The following is a 17,552-nucleotide window of genomic DNA, read 5'->3' as shown; positions in this document are numbered from 1 at the left end:
GAGAACATGCTGTGTTGAGCAGGGTATGTAGTAGCTGTGGGGAATCCCACAGCATATATCCTGTGATGCACATTCTTGAAATAGTTGAGGGAGCTAGGTATTTCTAGCCTATCAAAATTAAAGATTGTGGTGGGGATGATACACAAGGTGCCTATCTTTCAGTACTTAAGAGCTGGCCCAGAGAAGAGGGGAATGGTTTATTCTCTAAAGCACCAGAGGGCAGGACAAGAAATAATGGGCAGAAGCTTGTTAAAGACAGATCCAGTCTAAGTGTAAGGAGAAATTTTATTTCAATGAGAACAATTAATCAATGGAATAGATTTTCTTCTGGAGTTGCAAAGTCTCTGTCACTGGAGGTTTTCAAAAATAGATTGGACAACAATTTGATTGTGGTGGGATAAGGTCTCCTGCTTTGAGTTGGGGTTTAAACACCTATTGGGTCCTTTCCAACCCTGTGATTCTATCGGGTGGGTTCTACTTACCTTCACTACCAGTTCAGGGTTGTGCCAGAAGTGTGTGCATCCCATCACTCCTGGGTTAAACTCATCTGCTCACGCGCAGAAATCTGGTAGATGGATTTCAAGCTGGAAGACCAGTTCAGGGGTGTGTCCAGCCAGCCATCGCTGCTGATTTGGCGAGTAGGGGAAAATTCCTGCTACTGGTTCTAGAGAACTGGTCCAAACCAGCAAAGACCCACTTCTGGATTCTATGTTCTACTATGTCCCCCCCCCCTTTGGAGTTATTGACAGCAATGAGAATATATTCCCCCTTTAGATTTATGTGTCTGAATTCTAGGCCTTGCTTAGATGTAAAAATAACTTAAACAGTATTGATTTATTTACTGTTATTGCCAAGTAATTGAATTGAGGCCTCATTTCTTTTTGCACACAAGATTCCTATTAATTGCATTACATGCAACTTGAATGTTGCTGTCTAGAAACTTGAATATGATGTTCCAGTTAGCTAAAGATTAGTTTCCTTGTTAAGGGTCAGTCAAGAAGTTGATCATGCTTAAATTCCATTGAAATATGTGGGACTTTTTATAGATGAGGTTAACTTTATTTTTGAAGTCAGAGAATCAGCAAAAGGCCCTTTCTGATGTTTTAAATCTGTGGAGCTGGAGAAGGAATGGCATTCATGGTCCAAGTCTGGCATTCATGGTCCAAGTCCAAGTTTAAATCTGTGGAGCTGGAGAAGGAATGGCATTCATGGTCCAAGTCTCTACCTGTTGATAACAACATGCATATATGCTTATAGGTTGCTTTTCAACCATTTGGTAATTGCAAAATGCTTGGTCCTGATCATGGGAAGAGGAATTATCCACCTTCAACCAGTACAGATAGTCCTCAACTTACAACAGTTTGTTTATTGACCATTTGAAGTTACAATGGATTTTTTTTAAAAAGTGACTTATGACTGTTTTTCACACTTCTGACTTTTGCAGCATCTCTGTGATCATGTGATCAAAATTGAGGCTTTTGGCAACTGGCATTTATTTATGATGGTTGCAGTGTCACAGGTCACATGATCATCTTTTGTGACTTTCTGACAAGTACGTCAGTGGGGAATCCAGATCCTCTTAAAACTGTTTTACTAACTTAACTGCAGTGATTCACTTAATAGTTGTGAATAAGATGGGGCAAAATTTGTTAACAAAAATCTCATTTAGCAACAGAAATGTTGAGCTCAGTTGTAGTTGTGACTCAAGGTAGTTGCAACTACCTGTATACCTTTGTAAAGAATTCTAAGTAAAAAAAAACTATTTTCTTTGGAGATAACAAAACAGTCCTCTAACAAGTATAATAGTGAAACTCTAATATGGAATACATCTAAATAACCAACTATTCATTTCTTGGCTGTGGTCTCCTGATACATTATACATGATACAGGTAGTCCTCAACTTACGACCACAATTGAGCACAAAATTTCCATTGTTAAGTGAGATATTTGTTGAGTAAATTTTGCTCTCTTTTACGACCTTTCTTCCCTTGGTTATTAAGTGAATCACTGCAGTTGATAAGTTAGTAACCCAGTTGTTAAGTGAATCTGGCTTCCCTATTGACTTTGCTTGTCAGCAGGTCATAAAAGGCGATCCCATGACCTTGGGACACAATGGTCACAAGTATGAACCAGCTGCCAAGCATCTGAATATTGGTCACATGATCCTGGGGAGGCAAGAAAGGTCATAATTTGAAAAAAACGGTCATAAGTCACTTCTTTTCAGTGCCTTTGTAACTCTGGTCACTAAACCGCCCCGAATCTTCGGAGAGGGGCGGCATACAAATGTAATAAACTATAAACTAAACAAAATGTTGCAAGTTGAAGACTACCTGTTAAGACCAAATATTTCCTCAAAGATACATAGCTGTGAGATTCATCTATTTAAGAAGAACAGAATACTGTATAAGCACTTCTAAACCATTAGAGAGTTTCAAAATTATTGTAGCCTTTTGAACATTCATTTTAAAATGTGGATTTGTCCAGTAGGAAAATGTATTTTCACAAATGTGCTCCTTGGTGCAATAAAGAGGTATAGTTGATAAAGTAAATTGAAACGTGTTATTTCCTGTTCAAACTTCTGTTGACATTGCAGCCAATTGTCAAAAATGAGGCTTGTTCCTAGTTCTCCGTTCATTGCGTACTTCTTGGAGTATTTTTGTTTGATAAAGTAAATTGAAAAGTGCTCTTTCTTTTACAAACTTTAATTGACATTGGAGCAAGTTTGCAAAGTGATCATCACATTTGGTCCTAATTTACAGTTCATTCCTTATAGGGATGGGTTCCACTTACCTTCATCACCATTTTGCATTGTGATATTTTGTGAGTGCAAGTTTGTTCCACTCATGCGTTACCTCGTGCAATTTGGCTTCCGCACATGCTTAGTAACTGGAATCAGCCTGAAACACAGCTGAGGAGCTGATCAGCTGTGCTTTGGGCAAAGGAATAAAAGTCAATATAAATGTGGGGGTGGGCAGGAGGGCCCTTTTACAAGCACAGAACAGGAAAAAACTTCAAAACAGTAAAAAAAAGTCCGCAAAAAATTATCCCCAAAAGTTGGTGCCCATGGACTGATGCCAGCCAATCCAATTCAGCGATATCACCAGCGGGTCACTACCGGTTCAAGCAATCCAGTCCAAACCTGGAGGAACCCACCCCTGATTCCTTACTTTTAGGAGAAACAGAAAATGAGAATATTGATTAATATGCAAGGAGGTAGAAAATATCAAGCATTTTTAAAAAGAAATTTTGTGACTTGTCTTAGTTTCTGCCATCTGATTGAGTAATAATGAGATCCATGAACATGTATTTGAAGATGTATGTATTGTAGTCATAGGAATGCAACAGGTAGCTTTACTTTTCTAGTTTTGAAGAATGTAGACTTGAACTGAAGCATGCCCAATACATACCCCGTTTCCTCCAAAATAAGACATCCCTTGATAATAAGTCCAAATGGGCTTGAGAGTGCATGACAATAAAGTCAAGCACTTATTTCAGGGCTCAAAAAAATATAAGATAGGGTTTTATTTTCAGGGAAACATGGTAGATTCCTTAATTGACAGGCTACTATAAATGTAATTCACCCACCAAATAGGGACATTGTAGCTTGTCTTTCAGCATATAGTTGGAATATTCGGCAAAAGAGAACTGCTATCATATAAGGAATAATGTTGGCAGATGAGACTTTACTAGCTCCTGCAGCATAAAACTGCAAGGTGCTCATGTTGAAACAGCCTGTATTTCCTTTGATATCTTTAGCAATTGTTAAAGATACCAAATCAAAGCCCTCCTAACGTTTGGAGAATAACTATTCCTAGAGGTTTATGTACTAATGCAGGCATTACTTCTTGGAAGTGATGCCAAGCGGAAATACTGCAGAAAGCTTGTTCATCAGAATCCTTTACTTAGTTGGCACTCTAGATGGATTCTTGGAACTTCAGTTTTGTATCTGTTGTTTTTTCTAATGTTACCGTTTACTGAATTAGGGAAATTGCCTTAGGTAAGTGGTTTTTTAAACTCACTACTAGAAAGATGTCACAGACGGATCTATAAGACCTATTAGCATTAGAACCGAAAAGGAAAAAAGAAGGACATCCATGAGATAAAAATGTGAAGCATTATATATCATTAGCTGCAGCTAAGACAATAGACAGCGCAGCATTACCCGTGGAATTCTGAAACACATGTTTAGAAAAGTTATATACAGTGGTCCCCCGATTATCGCGAGGGTTCCGTTCCAGGACCCCTCGCGATGATCGGTTTTTCACGAAGTAGCGGTGCGGAAGTAAAAACATCTGCCGCAGCAGCGAGGAGCCGAAGATTGGGGTTTCCCCGCCGCCCACGCAAACTCCTTGCTGCTGCCGCGCCCGGCGCTTGTCCGCCGCCTGCCTGCCCGTGCGCCCGCCCTTCGCCCGCCCACGCCGTTCGCTCGCCCCGCTTTCCAGCTGAGTCCTGAAGCGAACTTCCGCGTTTGGCTTCAGGACTCAGCTGGGAAGCGGCGCTGGTGTTTCCCCGCCGCCCACGCAAACTCCTCGCTGATGCCCGCCGCTCGCCCTCCCGCCAGCAAGAGGGGGAAGACCCAGGGAAGCTGCCCAGCAGCTGATCTGCCCGGCGCCATCTACGCATGCGTGGCCATAGAAAAAAGGACGTGCATGCGCAGATGGTGTTTTTACTTCCGGGTTGAAAAATCGCGATATAGCCTTTCGCAATGATCAGGATCGGGAAACTCGGGGGATCACTGTACAGTATATCATTTTGGAAAAGAAAATTACAATGTATTTGTTACAATCATAACTAGAGGAAGAGAAATTTATTTGGAAAGGTAATAGCAACATTTGTAAATGGCAACAATTTGCATCTTAGGGAGCACCAAGAGCCCTGGTGGCAGTGGTTAGAATTCAGTATTGCAGGCAGAATTGTGCCCACAGCCTGGAGTTCGATCCTGACTGGCTCAAGGTGGACTCATCCTTCCATCCTTCCGAGGTTGGTAAAATGAGGGCCCAGATTGTTGAGGGAAAATATGCTGACTCTTTAAACTGTTTACAGAGGGTTATAAACCACTACGAACCAATATATAAATCTTAAGTGCTGTTCCTATTATAGAAAATATGGCCCACATTGTGGTGTAGCCCCATTTGAATATGAGAGCTAAGCAATTTGTTTCCAGAGGACAAAGGCAATGTTGACTGCAGGAACATGTTGACTGAAGCCTATCAATAAGGAAATCAAGTATCCAGTTAAATAAAGAAGTATTGGTCTTTAGAGGAAATCATGAAATTGATCTAGATCTAACTCAGAAATGTCTGTGTCAGGGCTAGATAGCATAGTATCCTTTAAGATCTTTTATATTTTCCTTGGGATGTCACCTCTTGCCAGCATGACCAAAGAGCTAATTGTAATCCAAAAATTATAGAATACCTCAGGTTGCCTATTCTTAGTTCCTGTGAATGAAAGCAACTCTCCAAAGTTTCAGACCAGATTTTTTTCACAGCCTTTTTTCCAATGCTGGAGACGGAACTTTTAGTGCATGGACCATTCATGTGTGATTGCACTGCAGCCTTTCTTTCCATTTTGGACCCCCTCCCCGCAGAAAAGTCCATTTCATTTGTGCTTTCTTTACGAACGTCTAAAAAGAAAGGGGTAAGGATGTGTGATTTCCCACAGATGTTAAGGTAAAAATAGAGAAGTGGTTTATGTTTTCTTCTTTGTTCATAAAGTTTGAGTTCAGCTTTATGAATTTCAACCAGAAGAAACTTTGAGAAAGCGGAAAAAAGGATGAAGAAAATGTGAGATTAGATTTTCATTTGTTTAGTTCACTATGTGAGATCAGTAGGACTTATTTTTTTTAAAAAAAATAAGCATGCATAGACTATGCCACTAAATTTCTTTAGTATGCTCAGTCTTATACTGGTAAAACCCCCATAAATAACCATAACTCTTGTTTCTTGGCATCTGTTGTCCTTCCCCAAAAGAGAGCACTTCGTACAGGTAGTCTTGGTTGTGCCACCACAATTTGCATTGCTAAGCAAGACATTTGTTAAGTGAGTCATGCTCCATTTTATAAACTTTTTTGCCATGATTGTTAAGTGAATTATGCAAATTTGGCTTCCCCATTGACTTTGGTTGTCAGAAAGCCCCTGCAAATGACAATCCCAGGATCTCCAGATGCTGTTACCATTATAAATATATGCCGTTGCTAAACACTCAAAAGTTTGATCTCATGACTATGGGATGCAAGTGAGAAAACTGTTCAAATGTTAACAAAGTCCTAAAACTTCTTTAAAATCACTTTTTCAATACTATGGTAACTTTGAACGGTCATTAAACGAACGGTTGTAAGTGAAGTACCTGTACTCTAGTATTTGGTATTTATTAACAAATCACTTTATTGTTTGTTATTTTATAATTGACCAAAATACATTGTAACAAATTTATTTCTGTAGTAATAACTTGAATAGTTTGGAGGCATATATCTAAGGTTATTTTGGATTCTCTTAATAAGGTTTATGATATATAAGAAGGGTAAAGCTATTAAAAGAATTACATAGAAATCTCAAACCTGAATTATATTAATCTTGTAGATGCTAATTGGCCCTTTGTAGGCAATTCCCTTCCAAAGTTTCTTACCTCTCATTATGACTCTATTAATTAATCATTTTAATTGCTTATTTTATTTACAGTTAAATTTATTAATAATTACTATAATCACACAGTTTTCTCTAAACAGTTTTCATTATCTCCAGCATCTATATATGAATGCTGTCATTGAAACCATGTTTTACTATTAAAATTGTTTTTTTACATGCTGCTTTCATCAATAATGTAAATAAACTTGCTTTTCTAATAATTAAATGTCTAACTGTTAATACAATTTTCATCTTCATTATTATTATTATTGTGGATAAGTTAGTTCTTGGAATTCAGACATGTAAACAGCTGATACTTATACTGCTGCTGTCCATTACCAGATACATTATGATGCCCCTCGCTACTACATTAACCAAGCTCAGTGAGTTTTCATTGCATTATACATTAACAGTTTCCATATGGGAATTCTTGCAATACAAAAATAATGTAAGATTTGGCATTATAGAGAAAGATGAGCAGAAATTCTAACTTTTTAGAAGTTCTGCTTAAGTGGCCGCTGTTTCCAAATGCTTAAAAGCAAAACGTTAGATGTCAGCACACAAGCCATTTGTCTTGGAATACTGCAGTAGAGAATCCCAAAAACCTTCAAACTATGAGTAAGAAATTTTATAATGGATGGGGGAGGGAGGGTGTCACCTACAGTCTGAACTAACAACTGAGGTTTTCTTTTGGGGGGTTAAAAGGTGACAGTTGAGGCTTTTATACATGGGCCTTTCCAGCAGATCTTAAAATAATTTGTCACAATTATTTGGTGATTGATGGGTAGCTATACAAAAATAAGAAAACAAACAAATACTCCCCAGCTCTCTCTGTGGAAAAATAATGGCAAATATGTTTTTACAAACACATATAAAATCTGTATTTTTCTAACAGTTCTTATTCAAGGAAAAATATTTACAATTATATTTAGCTGTGTTCCCTTTTGCATTATATTAAGCACACATGTAAAAATATATAGAGTGTACATATAGTCCTGTTATTGCAGTGTGATTCCATAATTAATGCTAGTATTATATAGTTTCAGTTCTGTGCCCAAGCAACAATACAACAATGGTTGAACAAATGAAAGGTAATAGCAATGTGGAACAATAAACTATACCTCTTAGCCACTGCAAGATCATTAGTTCATGAACTTTCAGAGTAGAGTCATGTAAAACCCTGTGCATGGGGAGATGACATGATACAACACCTGTATCACCCTGCTGTGAGAGCTTAAGGGAAGGTCAACTGGACTATAAAACCATTCTGGGAGCTTCTAGGCATCCCTTCCTGAAGCTGTCGAGTTTCAGCACCTGGATAGCTCCTAGATCTAATCCCTGTATACCAGTGATGTCAAATGTTACTGTGGCATCACATAACGTATCCCGACTTTTTCACCCTTCACTAAATCGGGTGTGAGTGTGGCCAGCATGTGACACATCAGGCCCACAGGCTGGAAGTTTGACAGCCATGCTCTATACAGCATAATTTAAAGAATTTTGCTTCACAGAATTGAAGTTCTGTGAATTCAATTCTCATTAGAAGGTTTGTACTCCAAAATGTAATATCTGTATCTGATAATTCCCAATCGGGATAAATCCAGTAATTTAGTGCCTCCTGATGGTCAATATAACCAAACAACAAGAAATATACTATGTAAAAATAGGAAAAAAGAAAACCTATACATAGCCCTTGACTCGTAGTGTCGCTCAGTGCCTGTTTGAAGTTATGACGGACCATTCCCAAAATGTACTTGCAATCTGATTTTGAAATTCCAGTTCCCCCACTCCAGGTAATGTGACCACATATGAACCAAACAGTAAGCGTCAGAGTCTCTATTTGAAGACCCTGCAATATTAGGATCCTTAGGATATGCGGTACTTGAATAGAAACTCACAATTTAATTTGACAATTAAAATAATTTATTTTAATTAAAAGTAATATTAAAGTTGGAATTACTTGCATATCTGAATGGTGGAATGAAAAATAGGAATACAGTTTTGGAGAATCGGTTGGTCCAAGTGTTCAGCATAGCATGGTATAAAAGCACTTACGATTTAAAAATGAACATTCTAAAACTCTGATATTGTTTCGTGTTTATGGGAAAAGAATATGATTTGTATTCTGGGCAATTACTCTGCTTGCTTATTTTACCTTTAACATGCTGTACATTAGCCTTTTCTACCTTTGCCCTTTAGCTTATTAATAGGCAGTTCTAATTCACTGAAGGCTATTTATGCAGTATAGTATTCTACTAACCTCTTCTTTCAATATGGCAGTCTGATCTTCTTTTCTCCATCTGTGTAATTAATGAAGTACTATTCCATCTGCCATCCCACTGCCTCTTTTATTTTTTATTCTCCTATTATTTCCCCCAAAAAATATCCTTAGGTGGTAATGATATTTCAGTGGTAAGATATCTCTCAATATGATCTAGCAAATAATTTTTTTTGACAGCTCCCCTGTATGGGTTTAATTGTTTTCCTCTTTGTCACTGGAAGAAGTACAACAATTTCCTGGTGGATTTGCCTTCTGTCGCTCCTTTTATTGCATTTGCAGAGTTTTCTGCTAGCTTACAGCAACATTTCTTCTCTGTCAGGGGCCACTATGAAGAATAGACCTTCTGCCCACTTTTCTGTTCAATTTTTAAAGTAATATTTCTTAGCGCACCATTTTTAAAATTATGCCTCTTGCAGAGAACTGAAGCAGGTTATATCATATTCTTAACAGATTGATGCCGGTTGAAAATACAGTACATTTTTTTTCTCTTTCAAAAACACCCAAGAAAAATAACAATTAACAAGAAACACTAATATAAAATCACTAATGCATATAGAAAGAATCTGGGATCCACTTTTAACAAATTTAGCATATTTTATTACAAAGCATAAAGTTTTGTGGACTCTAGCTCAGTGGTCACCACTGGTGGCCTGGAAGAAAATTTTGGTGGTCCGCAGAAAAATTATTTGCATTTTTTATATTGCACTAAATCAAGGGTCCTCAAATTACAGCCCCTGGTCCTGATACTTTCTATAGAATGAATGTTTGTATTGCTGCAGAGAGTCTTCCCCATTTGGGGTCTTTTTGTGCAGGTTGCAGTGGAGCAAAATTTTGGCTTGGGAATTTGCTTCAGCCTCCTGGTGTGGGGCTTTGGGCGAAGGCTGGAGGAAAGCGCTGCTGGTGGCAAGGAGATGGATGACCTTGTTCCAGTGAGACAGCATCATGGTCTGGAATTGGCTGACCATTTCAGCCCGCCGAGCCTCCAGGTGCTGGTACCTGACCTTACACTTCTGCAGGTCTTTCCTCTGCTTGGAAAGCCTATGCTTGTAGTCATCAGTGAGGTGCTTCTACTGAGCCTCCTTCTCAGTCAGATTCAATTTGAACTGATCCAGCTGTTTTTCCAACATTTTCTCATGGTGGCTGTTTAGCTCCAACAACTGCTTCCTGCTGGGGCGCTAAGGAATCTGGGCGGGCAGGAGAGGAGGGGCTGGGAGGGGAGGGGCAAGTAGAAGGTTGATGTGAATGTCATTGAGTTGGCCATGCCCACCCAGTCACATGCCCACCTAGCCACGCCTAACTAGTCGGTCATTATGCAGATCACATTAGTGGTCTGTGGGATTTAAAATTATGAATTTAGTGGTCCCTGAGGTCCGAAAGGTTGGTGACCTCTGCTCCAGCTCACTTCATTACATGCATGGAGTGGCTTAATTGATGTACATTTTCAATGCAATGGATGAGATAAGGGAAAAGGAAGGGCCAGACAGAGTGATTACGCATGTGAGGGTCTCATGGAGATATATTGCAAGCAGTTTATCAATTAACAATTGTAACATGCTAAAAGCCCATTGTGCCCTGAGATAGCTTGAAACCTATTGTTGAAGTAAGCTCAGTTGTCTCCCACTCAATTGTGCTGGAAAACCTCTTTATTCCAAAACTATGACTTTTGAGTTCTGTAATGGAATGTCCTGGGAGGCTAAGTTGCTCTCTTGCTATTTTGCCCTTGATGTCAAATTTGTGTCCATTAATGGTTTTGTACAATGTCTACCCTGTTTTGTCCTATATGGGAGCCACACAAATGTTCCTAGCAGATGATAGCATATGTCACTTTAAAAGGCCATTGTTAATGTATGAGCAGAGTAATCCTTATTTACCAAGGTTGTGCAAACACAGAAACATTTAGATTGAGATTAGTTGTGAATAACTACTCAGCCACACACAGATATATTAATTTGAATTAAAGTTTACTTTGAGGAATAATATATTCAGATAAACAGTCTAAAGTCATATATATAATAAGTCAGGATAACAATCCAAATATTACCAAGTACATAGCCTTTCCTACCAGTTGCCTTTATCATAATCAGCAAACAAAGATATCAAGCCTAAAGGCATTTTAGCAATGATAATATAACTCCAATACAGAGAGATTGCAGAGAAAATGCAGAGCATACTTAACAGTGAGTAGCCATTAACAGTGAGTAGCCAGACAAAGAGAAACAGAGAGGGTGATTCAGAGAAATAAGCTATAAACTTTAGCTTCCTCTTGTGTAGTCTGCAACACCTGCAGCCAATATATTGCCAACCCAAACAGTTATGGACAGAGTCCTAACAACCATGTGAAAGTATCTATAGCTTCGTGTGTTAGGCTGTTTGGGGCACATGATGGTAACGTTGGTGTAAATGAGGAGGCAAGCTAGAAATATGGTTGGAGGGTGAGGTTGTTTTCCATGTAACACTCATTGTCTTCTTGTTTCTTGCTCTTTGTCAGAATATGTGCCAAGTGGAGTACAGGTGATCCTCGACTTATGACCACAATTTATGAGCCCAACATTTCTGCTGTTAAGAAGGACATTTGCTAAGTGAAATTTGCCCCATTTTACAACCTTTCTTGCCACAGTTGTTACGTGAAACATTGCAGTTGATAAATTATTAACCCGGTTGTTAAGTGAATCTGACTTCCCCATTGACTTTGCAAAAGGGGATCACGTGGCCTTGGGACAAGCGACAATCGTAAACATGAACCAGTTGCCAAGCATCTGACTTTTGATCACATGACCACGGGAATGATAAATGATTAAAAAAAATGGTCATCAGACAGATTTTTCGGTGTTGTTGCAACTTTGAATGATCCCTAAATGAACTGTCGTAAGTCGAGGTCTACCTGTAATTGTTTGTATGAACTTACCATGAAAGTGCCTGTGAAAGTACATTGTCATTGTCCAGTACAGGTGGTAGCATTAATAATGCTTATGACTGGCTTAATCTGTGAATTATAGATGGCAACCACTGATCAGTTCTGCTTTTATGGTCTCTTTTAATAGGTCCTCCCTGGGAATTCATTTGTCTCTGTTGATCTATACATTAATCTTGCTTGGTGGATAGTTCAATCTCTTGAATCCTTGGCTAAATTCTATCAGTTGAAAATCTCTATCTAGTAGGTCAGAACAAATGTGATTGTAACTTGATCAAGAATTAATTAAAAACAAAAAGGAGAATCAGAACCATAGCAATAATCTTAAGCAGCCGTATTTGGACCAAGAAGATAGGATATTCTATGGCTAATCTTTGACTTATGACTACATTTGAGCCCAAAATTTCTGTTGCTCAATGAGATATTTGTTAAGTGAACTTTGCTCCATTTTAAAACCATTCTTGCCAAGTTGTTAGTGGTAGGACTTTACAATGCTTCAGATCCCCATCTAAGTGGTTTACAGAGTTAGAATATTGTGCCAACAATCTGGCTCCTCATTTTACCCACCTCGGAAGGATGGAAGGCTGAGTCAACCTTGAGCGGGTGAGATTTGAATTGCAGAACTGCAGCCAGCCTGCATTCTAACCCACAGCGCCACTACAGCTCATAAGTGAATCACTGCAGTTTTTAAGTTAGTGAATGTGATTTTTCCATTGACTTCACTTGTCAAAAGTTTGCAAAAGGGGATCACATGGTCCTGGGACACAGAAAACCGTCATAAATAGGAGTCAGTTGCAAAGTCTGGAATTTGATCACATGACTATGGGAATGTTGCAAAGGTCGTAAGTGTGAAAAACGGTCATAAGTCATGTTTTTCATGTCATTGTAACTTTGAATGGTCACTAACTGGACCGTTGTAAGTTGAGGATTAGCTGTACAATATAAGTTACATGTGCTGTAAAGTTGTGGGTGATCCATCACTAAAGGTTTTAAAAAATTGACTGGACAACTATTTGACCAGAATGGTGTAAACTCAATTGAACAGGGGGTTGGACTAAAAGATTGAGATTCCTTCCAGTCCTATGATTCTGTGTTCCAAAAGGTTTTATTTTTTTAAAAAAATTGTATACTGTTATTTTTTCTTGCTATGGATTTAGATAATGAAGTAATAGAAAATAGGGATATTAACAATCTTGTTGAGTGATTGGAGAACTTTCTTCCAATAGAACTCTCAGCAATTCTCATAATCGCCAAGGCATTTTATTGTTTTAGTTCTTATATGGAAAAAAAATTATAGCATCATCAGAAAAAAAAATGAAATTAAGATTTTATAGTGAAGGAGAAAAATAGAATACAATAGAATAAAAACTTTATTATCACTTTAAATGTACACTAATCAGCATATATTAAAATGAAATTTCATTGCATTCAGCTCTCAAGAGATAACCATTATGCATAAACTGTACCCACATACACACTTATATATCACAGTTTAGTTCAAATATATACATACACATAGCAAAAAAAGAATCCAACGAATTTACAAGACGACTGGCATAAGGAACAATGCTGTTACTGAATCCAGTAGTCCTGCTAATGTATTACAAAACTTCTTCCAGAGGGGAACAACAGAATCAGACCATGAAGTGGGTTTGTGGGGTCTCTAACAATGCTTCGAGCTGCAAGCATATGGCACTTATAAGCAGTATCCTGAATAATGGGAAAGCGAGCTTCCTATAATGTTCTCGACTGTCCTTACTACTCTCTGAGTGGACTTTCTCTCTGAGGTTCTGCAGCCATCACACCAAACAGTGATGCAGTTTGTTAAAATGCCGTCAATCGTGCCTCTGAAAAAGTGGCCAGAACAGAAGGAGAAAGATGTGCTCTTTTCAACATCTTGCGTGCCCTCCGATATGGCACCGTATGCCACCTGTGGTACCGTGTTTCCCCGAAAGTAAGACAGTGTCTTACTTTCTTTTTATCCCCAAAAGCCCCACTATGTCTTACTTTCAGGGTATGTCTTATATTGGAAAAAAATTGTCGAATTTTTTGTTTTAACCATAAAATTAACATTTAGACGCGGTGATGTATGGAAGGGGGCGGCGCGGAAGTGGGCAGGAGGCGGCGCTCATTAAGATCAGAGGGAGGTGGCAGACGCGGCGACGTATGGAGAGGGGGACGGTGTGGACGTGGGCAGGAGGCGGCGCGCAGCTAGATGAGAGGGAGGCGGCAATACCCCCATGTTTCCCCGAAAGTAAGACATATGTCTTACTTTTGGGGTATGGCTTATATTAGCCGATCCCCCTGAAACCCCTGATACATCTTACAATCGGGGGTGTCTTACTATCGGGGAAACAGGGTATGTGTGCTATAGGTTCGCCATTACGGACCCAGCATGTATAAATTACACAGACATTACACATCTTAATTGAACTTGCTTTCACAATATTTCTGTGAGGCAGGCATGTATCCTTTGGAGGGAATGTATGTTACCTGCGTGTGTACAGTAACATAGGCATTCTTGGGCTATCCCTGCTTATCAAAGATCTTGTAAGATTTGATCTATTAAGAAGCTAAGGCTAGAATCCTGCTGCTTCAGCTGACTGTAAACTGCTTTTCTTAATTAACAAAAAAATTAACAACAATAAAGTGTGGAGGAAGCTAGAAAAGATGAAAAAAAGAGTTTTCAGTGGCAGAATGCGACAACTTGCAGTGGCCCACTCCCTGTGACCAGCTGACCACCATCAACTCACTGCAGGACAATTAGCCACCACCAACTTGCCATGGGACAGCTTAATGTGAGATGACTATATTATTATTAATAATAATATAAATAATATTACTAATAATATCAAGAGAGGAATGGTTCTAAAATACAGCTACCTCACATTAAATTGTCCTGCAGTGAATTATCCTAGATCCTATGGCAGGTGTTTGAATCAGCAACATCTGAATTATTAGGCAGGGTCTTAACTGACAGTGTTGTTTTAATATGGTGAAGAAAATTCCTTTGGAAGTAATATAGTAATAAGAAATAAGGTTATTTTTTTAAGTGCTTTTTTTTTTTTTGTATTGGGGATTTTTAAAAAATTAATTGGATTTATATGCTGCCCCTCTCCAAGGACTTGGGGCAGCTTACAACATATAAAAGGAAACAATAAAAGACAGTGGCTAAATCCAATTAATTAAAACTAGATAAACTAATCTTAAATCCCCAATTATGCTAAAAACAATCGTACCCATTCTGACATCACCCATACATAACATTCAACCAGGAGGCCAAGATCTAATCTTCCCAAGCCTCGGGCCATAAATGAGTCTTCAGACTCTTGCGGAAGGCGAGGAGGGTGGGGGCAGTGCAAATCTCTGGGGGGACCTGATTCCAGAGAGCTGAGGCCCCCACAGAGAAGACTCTTCCCCTAGGTCCAGCCAAGCGACATTGTCTGGTTGACAGGATCTGGAGAAGGCCGACTCTGTGGGACCTAACCGGTCTCTGGTAATGTTATTTGCTTGTTTACACACACACAACAGTGTCCAGGAAGATTTGCCCACCAGAAGGAAATCAACTGGCACTGTAATCATTTCCCTATAGAAAATGGGAAGCCACAACAGGAAGGAAGCATCCTCTTGGGAGGATATCATAGTTTGCATTCTAGACTAGACCAGTGTTTCCCAACGTTGGCAACTTGAAGATAATTGGACTTCAACTCCCAGAATCCCGGGGATTCTAGGAGTTGAAGTCCAGATATCTTCAAGTTGCCAAGGTTGGGAAACACTGGTCTAGACTGAATAACTGTTGCCAAAATGTCTTAATCCAGACAAGGTTTTCTTAAATTAATTTATAACTATCCATTAATTTAAATTAAGCTGCCATGTGCACAATACAATAGCAGCTTAGATGTTAAGTGCAAATGGGCCATTACTTAGGTTTGTGTTTTGACTTTGATGTAGATTTACAGACGTGACTCATCTGGATAAGAATCTACAAATAACAGTGAAGCTGTAGCAAACAGATGATTGGTCACAATGAACAGGGGAACATTTTGTACGTTCAATCCATTGCTTCCCTTGAATTAACCAGCTATAGCTGTAGTGCTGGGCAGGCTGATAGCTGAGCAATTGTATGATTACGTAACTGACATTTTGGCCTGAGAATCACTGATTCCAGGCTCAAGCCTCAGAAATCATATGTAGAATTATAGCTGAAAATAAAATAGGAATGGTATAATGATAATTTGTAAATGTTTGGAGTTGTGTCTATGTATTCAGCAGTGCACAACACTGAAGCATGTCTGGCATGAAGAATAGCCATTGTCATTTTGTTGGGTGGAATGGACATATCTCTTTATGTGTCCTTGGAGCTCTTCAAATATTTATTCATACATTCTGTTTCCCACTTATGCCAGAGATAAGGAAATGCCAGTCACTCTCTCTTTATCTGATACTGTGTCCTAGATGGAGTCTCCCTTTTTGCCAGAATTTCATGCATTTTAACCACTTAATGTTTTTTAAATAAAGATGTGTTGGAAGAAATATCCTTTTGGGTTCGGTTCCAAGTGGAGAGAAAGACACAGGAAACATGGTGGCTGATTGGAAAAATGGTTTAACGATGAACCTTATCACACGGTTTGAAGTCCTGGGCAAAAAAAGTCCTGGGTTCCATGTCTCTGACATGGGTGAGAGACAGCGGTGGGTTGTTCCCAGTTTGGACCAGATCTTAGAATTGGTGGGGGTCAGAGGCTCTGCCCACCCACCCAGGATGCTTCTCTGCATGCACAGAAACATCACACACATGCGAACTTGTGGCAATCTAATTTAGAACCCACCACTGATGAGAGAGAGAGAGTGATTTCTATCCTCTGTTGCGTTTGAATTTGAACTTGTATTCTGATTGGTTGTCAGACTCCTATGAGGCCATGCAATGGTAACTTTATAGATTGTCTGTGTCCCATGCTTGCTGGGTGATGATGCAATAAAAGGGCTTTGGGCAATTATGGCTCTGCTTGAAGGAGGTAATAATAATAATAATAATAATAATAATAATAATAATAATAATAATAATAATATATTAGATTTGTATGCCGCCCCTCTCTGCAAACTCAGTATGAAGTCTTTTTTATGTAGAATAGACTGGCCCAGGTGTTAATGGCCCATTGAGAAAGGTGGAGTAGCTGTGCTTCAGCCTCCCTTTTACGGGAAATATTCTGCCTTTTCAATATTTCGTAAAATATTTCATTTTTGTAGGAGAGGGGTGGGTGCTAACTTCCTACAGATGCAAGGAAAGGCAACAAACAAAATTGCTTTAAAGCAAAACAAAAAACAAAAAAAACCCCAAACCCACCATCACCAAAAAATACAAAGAAAGGAAAGAAATAATGAATTTGACAATCAGTGAATGTCCTACTATAGCAGCATTACAATGCTAATAGAGGACACTGCTCTAATAGTTCCATGAAAAAAATCTATAATACGGTAATAAATTACATTTCTAATAATGAATTTATCAACTTACAAAACTCCCTTTAAAAAGTGCTTGTTTTGTACTTTCTGATTATTTGTTTTCCTGTGCCTGATGGTTATAGTCTTTTAATTTCCTATTAAAAAGACTTACTTACATTTCTCACTGATTTCCTTTCTTTAACCCCCAATCCAATCTCTGAAATACAACTCAGTTTTTGTCACCTTTCCAAATTTTCTGCATTTAACTTTCTAATTTATTTAAGTAGCAATTTTCCAC

This window comes from Erythrolamprus reginae, chromosome 1, assembly GCF_031021105.1.
Source record: "Erythrolamprus reginae isolate rEryReg1 chromosome 1, rEryReg1.hap1, whole genome shotgun sequence".
Classification (NCBI taxonomy): Eukaryota; Metazoa; Chordata; class Lepidosauria; order Squamata; family Dipsadidae; genus Erythrolamprus; species Erythrolamprus reginae.
The sequence above is the reverse complement of the archived record's forward strand: the minus strand, read 5'-3'. Positions refer to the sequence as shown.